This window comes from Fringilla coelebs (assembly GCF_963513975.1).
Source record: "Fringilla coelebs genome assembly, chromosome: 6".
Lineage (NCBI taxonomy): Eukaryota > Metazoa > Chordata > Aves > Passeriformes > Fringillidae > Fringilla > Fringilla coelebs.
The window spans coordinates 43,514,245-43,526,463 of record NC_140034.1 but is presented as its reverse complement, the minus strand read 5'-3'; the positions used below and the strand labels follow the sequence as shown (position 1 = coordinate 43,526,463).

General features: G+C 40.9%; 1 protein-coding gene across 1 annotated transcript in view; it reads left to right on the top strand.

Annotated features, from left to right (window-relative positions):
* Positions 1 to 12,219, top strand: part of LDLRAD3 (low density lipoprotein receptor class A domain containing 3) — a gene marked incomplete at both ends in the record, with an annotated part of 104,785 nt that overhangs the window by 56,882 nt on the left and 35,684 nt on the right. The window lies entirely within an intron of this gene.

Genomic DNA, 12,219 nt, shown 5'->3' with positions numbered 1-12,219 from the left:
TTGGGAGAATGTCAAAACACAGTGACATTTTTATTCTTTTTAACCTATCATATAAGTCTACAGGTAGTGTTTCTCAGTTTTGTTTTCTGTAACTTAATACCACAGTATTTTACAAATCAAGAAGTATATATTAATTACTTGAGGTTAACAAATAGTGTGTATTGGGCATCTGTTGCTAAACATTTTAATGTCTGAGTTACTACCAAGAAGCCAGAGTAGAAAAAATATGGGAGATGGTGGATATTTTCAGGGGAGATGTGGTGTGCTTCAGCCTGTAGAAAGCAGGACAGATGAAGAGAGATAAAGCAGCATATGAAGGAAGTTGTAATTAGTGAAATTGAAGGACAATTACTTTACTATCTACTTGCACTGATGAATTAGTCCTTTGTAGAAAATAAAAGAATCCTGAGCTTAAGATGCTGATAAAAAATAATCCTGAGCTGATAAATATTCTTGACAACTCATAGGAAGAGGAAGAACACACAAAAGCAATGCTAACAAAACAGGGGTTTATAGCAGTGGTGTGTGACAGACTCTTCTGTGTCATACCTCTGCTTAACCTATGAGCTCTTTTCTTGGCTCCACATGTAAAGGTTGGAGAGGTCATCTTGCTAACTCTTCTGCGTGCTGAACTACATCACAGCCTGGGAATGTAGCTGTGCTTGGAGCAGAGCCTTGGAGAGGGTCTGGCCTGCCCCTGCTCTGTCAGTACAAAAGGGCTGCCGAGGGCCTAGCACGTGCCTAGGGGTGGGCTGTTCTTCACTACGGCTCTAAGGCAGCCTAATCACATTAATGTGGGTGGGAAGGTTTCTTTTGCTTTCTCTCTTTTTTTTTTTATTTTGGCTTCTGAAGTTAAGGTAGCAGTGCTATTCTCTTAGACTGGGATGACTGCCTCCTCTGCAGATTAATTGGCTGGATTGCCTCCAGGTTGTTTGTTGTCATGACAATCTGCTTTTGGAACTGACTATCAGGCTCAAGAGAAGAAAAGAGCTGTATTTCATGAAGCTGTTACTTTTGTCTTCATATTTGGTGCTTCTGGAAATGTTAGACTAGTAAGAGGGTAAGCAAAGTAATTCTTTCTGATTATATGTGTGATAAAGGCCCAAACAAGGAAGAAGAAACTCTCTCTATTAGGACAAGAACAGCCGTGGTTGTGGGCTAATTTAAAAAACAAATGGTCCAAGTATGGGGTTGGGAATGAGGAGTTCCCAAAGTGAAATGCTGGTTGTGGGGAACCTGTGTAATTGGCTTTTCCCTTTGGCAGCTCAGAGCCTCCCTGAATTGCTGTTTCACCATCTGTAAGTGGACAATGTGTGGGTACCTGTCTTTCAAAGCTAGGATTAAAACAGTGTGATGTGTTCAACTTCCCATCTGAATATCAATGACGGTTCCCTCTGGAGCTTGCAGCTATGGGTATGTCTGTCCTGGCATGCAAACACAGCAGCTACTTTGTGTTAATTGGGAATTAGATGCTGCTGTGGACGGTCTTTAATTTCTCACAATTCTTTCTACAGCAGATCTAATTACTGTAATTACAATGTGTTCGTGTTCACACAGTACCCAAATATCCTGGGCATTAACTAGAACTCAAGTGCTGTGGGTACTTAGGGACAGAGCAAGGCAAATCTGTAGGGTGTTATAAAATGAAGATAGAGGGCTTTCTTCCCACTGGTTGTGTTATGTCAAATGTGGTAGTTTTAGTTCAGTGTAATCTGACATATGAGATTGTCATTGTGTGCTGTATTTGTTAATGTGTTGATTTAGGAGTCACTAAGCTTCTGAACCACTGCGTGATAGTGTCGTTATCACCATTCAACAGATGAGAAAGAGAGGGCATAGATCAGCTAAAGGAAATGCTCCCAGAGTGCCATCCTGGCTGGTAGGAATAGAGCTTCAGCCGTGCTTATCTGCTGCAGGGGCATGCCATTAGACTTAATCAATGTTTGCAAACTGTTTTGAGATACTATGACAACATGGGAAATAGAAGTGTGAATTATTAATTGCTACTTTGCCCTCCTTCTGCTCTTGGGTATACTGACAAGCTTTTTAAATTATCACCTCTTCCTGCTCTTCTGTGAACTTCAAAGGCCTCCTTTTTCCTGCTGTCATTACTGCAAAGCTCCAGTAGTATATCAGTTTGGTTTGTGTCAAATACGTCTCCATGCATAAGGATCCTTTCAGTCAAGAAGGGTCACTCTGCAGACAAGGAAAACAGGAATGTGGCCTCCTAGTGAAAAATGTACTGAGCCAGCTTTGACATGGAACACTTCAAAATGTGCCATCGTCGATGAATAACAGCTTTGCTAGCATGCTGCAATTTGAGATGAACCTGAAGACATGCATTTATGAAGATTAATTTTAGTCACGAATAAGAGCAGATTCATTTGACATGAGGGAGGGCCCCCCATGATTTAGTTGTGAAAATGAGAAGATCAAATTTTGGAGGATGTTCCTGTCCTCCTTTCTCCTTAACACTTATAACTGAATGTTGAGTATTTTACAAAGGTTTGTATGTCATGAGGAAAGTGTCAGATTAAAAAGTGCCAATTTAGCAGCAAGTCAAAGAATTCTTCTCTAATTCCTCACAGAAGTTATCTATAGCTCTTGTCACTGCCATGATGAACTTCAGAGCAGTTCTTTTAATCCCACTCCAGCTATACTTTGGTCACCTCAGTTTTCCAGAAGTGAAGTAGCATGGCAAAATACTTCCCTTTATCTGGAATGTGATGTAGTCATCAAAGTATGTGCTTGAGTTTTGGGATTGGATGGAAGTTATAATTGCTTGGATTATCCACAGCAATCAAACACATGAATTATTTAAGAACTGTTCTTTCTAGGGCTTTACTCCAGGTTTAACAAAACCAGCAGTGATTAGAAATTTCTGCTCCTGTTCTGTGTTTTTTTAATCTCAATTCAGAGGAAAGTTTCTCTCCCACACACACTTTTCTCCTATGCTTCTATTTAGCTGACAGTGTTAATCTTAATCATTCAGAGCATCTACTCTGGGTGTACTCCTCTGGCCTATCTGTTGCTGGGGGGATTTCCTGTTCTGTGACAGGCATCCACTCAATTTGGAAGGAATTACTCCTTTTCAGTATCTTCCAACAACCATATAAATTTGTTCGGCTCTAGGACTGTGTTTAATTTATTCTCTTAATTGGTTTGGGGTTTTTTTAATCTAAATGTGTCCTCACAGTTCTTCTTTTCCTCCATTTTGTATTTTTAGTTTTGAAGACTTCAATGCTAACAAAAGCATACTGGGTAGTTTAATTCAAACCCGTTTTTCTTTCACAGCCCTTCTTTTTTCTCCATCTAAGTTGCTGAATACCTTTACTAGCTTTAACCCTGTTGCCTAGGAAAGGGAGTTTTATTGCTGCTAGTCTGTATTCACTCTGTCTGCTGCTGTAAAGAGAGGCTCTTGACTTCAGTTATATTCCTGAAATTCTAGCTCTGCAGTTGTTTGTAAACAGTACTATTGTGGTCAACTTATAAATCAAATGTTTTGCAAGCGTTCAGAAGTTACTTCTTGTTCTGTCTATTTGATAATGTCTACTGCTGTCCATGTGGATACCTCCTCCTTTTATTTTTTGTGTATCTTTTCCTTGAATTTGCATTATGATTTTTATATACCCCAGTATTCTAAAACAGATTTAGAAGGTTGCATAGTTTTAGAAGTCTATGTTCATTTCTCTGGGGCATTTATAAATTGCTTATATAAAACTTGTCAGCATAGTAAAAAGTAAAAAATCTGACCCTGTGTTGAGTAAGAGGAAAATAATTCAAAATGATGACTTCCTAAAATGAATCTTTAAGTGATAATATGAATTCTGTGATGATAATTTCTGTGGATTAAGTTATAGGCAAAGCTGGAAGTGGGCTGGCTGTAGAAGTAAGCACCATTGCTACTGTTTGCATGATTGAGTTGCAATGCAAAATGCATTTTAGAACTGACAGCTAAGTGGAACACACATACTCTAAATTTCAATGAAATACCACGAAACCTAGTTTATCAAGCACAAATAGCTCCCGGAACATCCCACTCTGTATGGAGCTTGTAACCAGCCCTTTGCACATGATAAATTGAAATTCTGAAATTCCCAAATGCTGTGATATCGCTTAGACATCCCAGGGCTTTGTAGTCTGATCCTGTCTGTATACAGGGTTTTATTGAGTCTCTCTGACTCATTATTGTCTCAGTCTGTAAACTGAAGCTCAACTTGCAATTATTGTGCATAATCTTAGCCCAGATTCAGCCTGCAGCAGGAATTTAATACTCAGGGGCAGACTGAATAGAAGCAGAAACACAAAGAAGGACACAAGTAAAATGTCACTGAATGTGTTATTAAATGAAGGCTTTGCCTGACCATATTTAGCTCTCTAATATCCTTCTTTTGTATTACTTACTAATGGAAATGGTTTTGTTAGCTGTTAATTTTTTCTTTCCTATGTTTCTCCATTCCCTGAATCCATGCTTCCTCTTCTTTCCCTTTTTTCTCCTCAAAAGATTATTTATTTGAGAGTGTTCTTGTCAAGGAAAAAATGCATCCATCTATTTGGGACTAACATGGGGTCTAACAGGTAGGGTGGGCTATGGGAGGCAGGTGGTCATGTGGTTGGTACTGACCTTTCAGGTGACGGGCGAGTTCATCTCTGTGTTTATTTTGACAGCACATGGACTCTGTGGTCTGTGCTGCCTCCCAGGGCAGGCCATCATTTGTAAAATGGATTGTTGATCATTTGATAAGAACAGCTGATAATAACCAGCCATTACTGTAGATGGGCCCAGGCTCATTCAGAAACATGGTATCTTCTGAGGAGGATTGAGAGAGGAACTATTACTTCACTGTGCATGGAGGCTTTGGAATTAAAGCACTTTAAAATAGATGTGGGGATCTCAAGGAGAGGTCCAGACAGCTGGTACAAGTGGATTTGAGTTGCTATGCCTCTCAGCTCCCTAAACTTGTGAGTTTGATGAGGTTTAGTTGCAAATGTAGGACAGGCAAATGTCGATAAGGAATAGTCTCCTTGTAGACCAGCATGTTGCTTCTACATGCCTGTCATTTTGGCAGAGTAATAAAAGACATGCTGCCAAAATGTAATGCTGCTCTTGTTTGGAGCACAGATGTTCTATTAAGAGCAACTTTGATGTGGCAATAGACAAGCAACAACTCCAAGTCTTCAAATGGACAACAAACTTACTTTGAAAGGTGTTTCTAGATCTGGGAGGTGTCCAGACTCTTTACCTAGTCACTTGCTCAGCTCACCTTTGATGACTTCAAGCTCAGAGTTACCAGCAGATAATGACTTGACTACTGTAAAAATGAGTTTTATAATCTAGGTCAAGTCTTGTATGGGATGTTGTGTCACCTGGAGTCACCATGTTTACCAACAGCTTTATCAGACATAATAGGGAAGAAAAATAGGATCTGTCAACAATCCCCTTGACCTGAAAACGATTCCTTGAAGATAGTAAGGATGGAGAGCTACCATTGTGCCTCCACTTGTGTTAATATGTTTTGTAGACAGAGGTACTTCAAAATGCCTTACCTCAAGGCATAGCTTACTCCCATCATGGAAGTGCCGGTCTCACTGGACTTTTATTGTAATACCATGGTTTTTAATTTTGCTTGGTTGGTTTTTTTGTTGCTGGAACTGAAATTGCAGTTCTTAGGCTACTTACAAAAACAGGCGGTGCAGGGATACTTTTTTTCATCAAGTGGCTGATGAGAAGACTTGGGAACTGAGTCTGAAAAGACATGGAGTCTTCTCACCTGCAAGTGATTAAATGTGAGCTCTGAACACTTGTGTCCAGATATTCTTACCTTCACTTTGTGGCATTTACGTCTAATTAAAAGTTCCCGAAAGAGGTGATGACACGGATATCCAGTTTCATTGCCTGTGCTTCAAAACTTCAAAAACAGGCTACAAAACGTTACAGTTGAGGAAGACAAGTGTAAAATAAAGGACATTATTTTTCCCCATTGATCTTGAGGCTCATTAAATTATCTCTCATTAGTAAAAATAAATAAATTCCCGTGAAATACATTTTCCACAAGTTTATAACATTATGTTGGTGTTTGAAATACCCTGTATGTATTGGCATGTCATGCCATGCCCTGGCTGCTGAATTGCATTAACTTTTCATTATGTCAGTGTGGTCTAATTGTGCAAAAGGCTCCTGTTACTGGACTGTAGGTGCCAGACCCAAGTCTTTTTGCTGTCACTGGGGGAAATCCAAATAAAAGGCACAGATGTTAATCTTTGACTTGCTGTGAAACAAAATCAGTTCCAGGTAAGGTGACCAAGTGTATTTTCTATAGTTGCTGTAGAAAATGATTATAGCATTTGTATTTAAAATGAAACCTTCTGTTATTGCAGTTTCAGTACTGGGGCAACCTGTTTTTTGTTGGAAAATGGGAGTTGTAATAGCGAACATTTGTCATGGAAGAGCCTCCACAAAGGTGTCCTGGGTTAAGTACTGAAGAGACACTCTCACTAGCAGAGTGGGAGTTAGCTTGGCTGTGTCTTCTGTTTCATGTTCTAACCCTCATTCATCACTGGCCTGCCCCAGCCTGTAATTCTACTTTCAAGCCCATCTGGGAGCTGGTCTGCATGGCTCTCCCACCAGGTCTGGCCCTATCAACCCTGCACTTTTAGTTAAACCTTGCTGTTTAGTCTGATTACTGGCATTAATCTCTGGTGGTAATAATGCTTTAGCCTAAATCTAGCTTTGAGACCTGTGTGCATTAACCAGGTCAGCAAAAAGTGTGAGGTTAATTTATGCTTCAGTGCCTTTGTTAATCTTGGTCTGGCATTGTTGTGTTTGTAACATTTCCCAAGATGAACTATTGAGGGAGGTGGCTGCACTCAGTAGTTTGCACTGGGACTTGGGGAGAGGGTGCCACTGTCCCTTTCTTTCTTTTTAGGAGTTGGACATTTTTTTTCTGCAGCACTGGAATTGGCAAGAAGAGCAGTTTTATTGCGTATACCTGTGTGTGGGGGAGGGGGGAAACAGATCTCAGCTACTTGAATGTCCAACTTTGGGGTAGTTTTTAAATTTTGTTTTGGTTTTTTTCCACCTGCAGCTGCCAACAATAAAGTTGGAAGATGTGGCTTCTAAAATGTCAGGCTGCAACTCTGTCCCCAGATGTAACTAGTTTTGCATGTGGTTAAAATCTGTATCTTTTCCCTACTTCAGTTATATCTGGGAATAATTTGTGGCATATGAACTCTGTCAGAGCTTGTATGTTTGTTCTTATGCAAAGCTAAAGCCACAAGCAGAGCCAACATGGCCAGATGTAAAAGGGTCTCCATTCAGATTGTGTAGCAGTTTAGTACATAGCCAATTATGTGATTGACCTAAAGCAGTATGTTTTCAGTGTAGACAGTCCCCTAGAGCAGGGTTACCAAGCTCTGCTGAGAAGTTTTACTGACATTTGCTCAGCAGCAACAAGGTCAGTGGCTCCAGGTTAACCAGATGTCCCTTTATCTAGAATCTGTGCTGCTGCAATGCACTTGGTTTGTAGGGAGGAGAGAGGTAGAAATGCAGAATCGTCCCTAGGAGTGATTCCGTGACTGCAGGACCTCAACAGGCCTTGCCAGTTTGTATCTATTACTTTGAGAAATCCTTGTTTAGGGTGGTTCTTGCTTTTCTCTAAGTGGTTTCACTTCACTGTGCTGCATCGCTGCAGTTTTATTCTGCCTTACAGAAAATATGATTTTATATCATCCCATAGGACAAAGGTATGGAAAACTGAATTGTGGGGGATACCAAATCACTGAGGTGATATTAATGTCAAGGTGTATCTACCAGACCTTAGTGATCTTCATGCCCACTCCTTCCATGTGCTGGTCCCACCCAGGTCAATGGAAGCATTAACTTCTGCAGCTGAAGGCATTTGATTCTTTATTGTAGATCACACTTAAGTTGCTATGCCAGTGTGCTGTATTCACTGTGGAGCACACATTGCTTGAGGATGGCTTTCAAGCCCAAGCCAGTTGCCTGCCAGGGTTCCAGAGAAAGGTATTTCATACTGCCTGATCTAAAACTAGCAAATGAAACGTGATGAGTAAGTGGATTATCACGAAAAAGTATGTTTCTTGCCAGGCTTTAGGTTAAGCTGAGATTCATCCTCAGCCAAGCATTTCAGTACCTGTAAATGTGTGAAGGATGAGGCTGTTGAATTCTAGATTTTCCTTCTTTGCTGCTCTTGCATTCAAACTTGTGTCCCAGAGTCTGATCAGGCTTCCTAGCAAAGCCGGGAACTGCAGCGGATTTTCTTCTGCCTGCTGAAAATTGTGAAGTGATGAGAGACATCACACCAGTATTTAGTGTTCATGCTGTTCCCTGAGCTTGGCAAAGGAACTCATGCTCCCATCTCACGTTACCAGATTTTTGGTGCTAATTTGCTGTAAAGCATTGTGTTAAAAAAAATCCATATTTATGAGGGATATTAAAACATAAAGTAATTATATGGTTTTCAATTACATAAACATCAACATGCAATGCGAATTAGAAGCCGAATAATTAATTTTCTGTTTATTTTTAATATAGAGTCTATGCAAACAGTAAAACCTGGAGAATGAGCAGGGGGAGAAGTGTGAAGGGTATGGTCTCATATGGTGCTTTTAGCATCTCTGTTCAGTTCAGATATCAAAACAGGTATGGGCTATTAGGGGTGGTCACAACCTGGTGAGTGGAAGCATTGGGTTCAGAGCTCCTGTTGATTCTATGCCCTATTGTATGGACACAGTTCATGGTAATTGGGGTGGGGCTGCAGCTGAGCCTCGTCCCCAATGGGCACAGCTGTGAGAAGCAGCTGAGCAGCATTGACAGCAATGAGCCACGGAGTGCCCAGGGGCACTGACCAACCACAAAGGGAACAGAGGGCACACAGGTGCAATGCATGAACATGAGGGGTATAAAAGGCTGGGCTAAGGAGCAAGAGGAGCAGATGCTTGCAGCCTTCTGAAGTGAGGGGATGTTAGTCTGTATGGGCAGATGCCTGAAGCCTTCTGACGTGGTAAGTTGTTATTCTGTATGGGTTGAAGCTTTCTGAAACTGTATAGGGATACTCTGTGTACTGTGGCTGTCTCAACTGTGACATATGCTGTGGCACCCTATGATTAAATAGTGCTTCCATTAACGTGGCTGAAAGCAGAGACACTTGAGAGTGCCTGTTCTTGTGTCCTGCCACAGAAGTGGCAGCAGCTGGAGTTGTCTGATGCTCTCTGCTACTGATGTGGTAAATAACCTTGGGCAGTTTGGGTTGTATGCCTCCCCTCTATTTTGCATCAGAAAAATATCAAACTTTTAAATGGTGTGTAAAATATTATATCATTTGAAGAAAATAAATTATTAATAAGTTCTGAGTATTGTCAGTCAGCTGCAGTACACCAGCCAATCATTCTTCAGTCTAGTCATTGGTGCTGAAGTACATCCTCTGCAGCTTCAAAGCAGAAGCTTTCAAAGCTTCTAACAGCATTAATGCACTACAGTAAATGTAATTATTATTGAGTTCTTAAGTGGATGTAATTTTGAGGATCTGGTGTTTTTGTTAAGGGGTAGGAAATATGTTACCCAGGAATTAAAAACTAACTTGTTCCATTTGTTCAAGTGGTTTTTTTGTAGATTGTCTTTTTCCTCTGCCTCCTTCATGCTGAATAGTGAGCAAACACCAGCCTTGATTTAGTGATAGCTGTCAGGAAAACACTTTAAAAGTTTTTGAGCTTTTTTTCCATGGTGAATAGTGTTTATGGTTCTCTACAGAAGACTAAGAACTGTGCTGCAGCACAAGTTCTAGACCTCAGAGGTTTTCTGAACTAAAACTTGAACTGTTCTGTCAGTCAACTTTGAAGTCCATGGTGGCTGGAGCCTGACTGACTGGTTTGTGAGGATGTGGTTTGGAGTTAGTTTGAGGGAAAGGGAACATTATGTGCAATTAAATGGAGGCTCTCTAAGGTATCTTGTGCTGATACTTGAAAGAATCAATAGTTGTGGGAATACTGCAAGGGAATATTGTATGGATCCTTACAGTAAGTCACTATCCAATTTAATTTTTTTATTTCATACTTTAGAATTAGAAAACAATAAGTGTGTGACTTTAGGAATGCAATGCTGTGAGGGAAGTTGTGTCCTTGCTTAAAAACTGGTCAACTGTGATCAACCACAAGAAGGGGAATGAGAAAACCACGTGTACCATTCAAAACTGAACAAATTCCAGGTTGATTTTCTTTGTTGTTTTTACTTGCTATTAAAGCAGAATTTGTCTGACCAGATAGGAACAGGTGTGTTTGGGATTGATTCGATAGAGAGGTTCTGCAGAGATGGGTTCAGACAGCAGGGAGGCTACAACAGGAGTGAGAGGATGGAAGCAGCTGTTGGGATAAAAGATGAGGCCTGGTGGCAGAGAGCAAAGCTTACTGTGAAAATAGTACTGCATAGCTGTACATCACAGATAGCTTAAGCCATGCTCTTCCTTTTTTTTTTTTTCTTAATTGCATTTTGTGAAAGGGTCAGTTGGCCATGGTCTTGTCAATAGCTGTTGTGTGGGAGGCAGCTCCTATAATTACGACTGAAGTGGTAGTAACATGCTGTTCATATGCACACATGATCAGTTTTGTGATGAATTAGCTGCCACGGTTTACAATCCTGAGCCCAAATTCTTGCTTTTTTCATTGAATTCACAGCACGTATGATTGAATCACTGAGTGTTTGTGGAAGCCACTGCTGGCCTCTCCCTTGTTTTCCAGACTACCTTTTGCACCTCTTGATATGTAAATCCCAGTTGATGGTTAGTTGGCAGCCATATGAGATCAGGTTCTAGCCATGACTGATAATTGCAAGAAAATATTCAGGGAGTGCCTTCTTGGCCAAGGTGGATGTAATTCAAGACTCTGTATGTGAAGGAGTGCTGGCTGGAAGTGCCTGAGGAAACGTGCAGACCAGATGTGATGCTGTGAGCCTACATCTTGGAGACAGATCCCAGCAGATGCCTTTGCAAGCTGTATGGCCTGTCTGAGGTGGGAAACCAAGCACCTGGAAAACCACTGTGCAATGAGTTAACCTTTGAATAATGCACTTCCCAGCAAGGTACCTGAATGCTTTTGGTTTCTGTCTCTCTTATCTGTACATCAGCAATATGGTCAATCTTTCCAGAAAGCCTGGTGTAAACACAGAGTAGTGGAAACATACTGAACCTGTTTCTCCTGTTTCTGAGCTCTTTCATTCATCATTTCACCTTCACCATATTCTCTACTTTCCTTTGTTGGAAAAGCTCTTCAAGTAAAGAAATTAAGTCACACTTGTGCTGCTCCCCCCCCCCCCCTTTTTTTTGTTGCCTTCTTTCTTGTAAGACATCAAGGGCTTTTCCTCACTCGTTTCTGATTGTTTGCTTTGGTTTCTTTCCATCTTCAGATTTTGCATCTTGTTTTTTTGTCACATGTTTGTTTTTGCCTTTTCTGAATGTGTTAGACAGGGGGAACTCTGCACTAAGCCGTATCCAGACTTCACTCTACTAGTGCTAGTTAAAACATAAAAAAGTTTTGTTGCCCTAATCAACTACGCAATCATTGTTCTCATTTTTTAGTGTCACCTTGGAGGGGCAGGAGATCATCTAGGCTTAAAACATAAACAAATATAAGAAAACCCTCAAAACACAGGCAGGAGCAAAAATCACACATCTCCCTGAGAAGACTGGGTATAAGTTCTTTTCTCTTCCATCTCTGGACCACATAGCTTCTCCAACGAGATCGCCAGACAGTGGCCCTCTATAAGAACATTGCCAACTGGCAGTATTCATAGCAGTTGTGTGTTTCTTTCAGCAGAGGTTTAATGGTGTCTGCAGTTCACAATCAGGTGAGAAAAGGAGTCAGTTTCTGCTCTGGTTGTGCTATAGCTGTTAGAGCAGGAATTTCCGTTCTGCCTTTTTTACCATATTATTTGTACTGCTTGTATTTTATGGCCATGATTTATAGCATGTGTCACGAGTTTCTCTGATGCTGCTAGCAGTTCCTTGCCTGTGGTTTGCTAGGTGGGGGCAGTGTCCTGATGCTTTTGACATGAGGTGTGTTTGTTGGCTGCAGTACCTTCCTTTTGGACACTGGAACCAAACCCTTGCAGTGGAAGGAGGTGGTGGGGGGAATATCTTGAAAGAAGTTACTGCGTTAAGCATCTGCTAGAGGAGGAAGTTTCCACAAGAACTGGGTTAATCGTCTGCT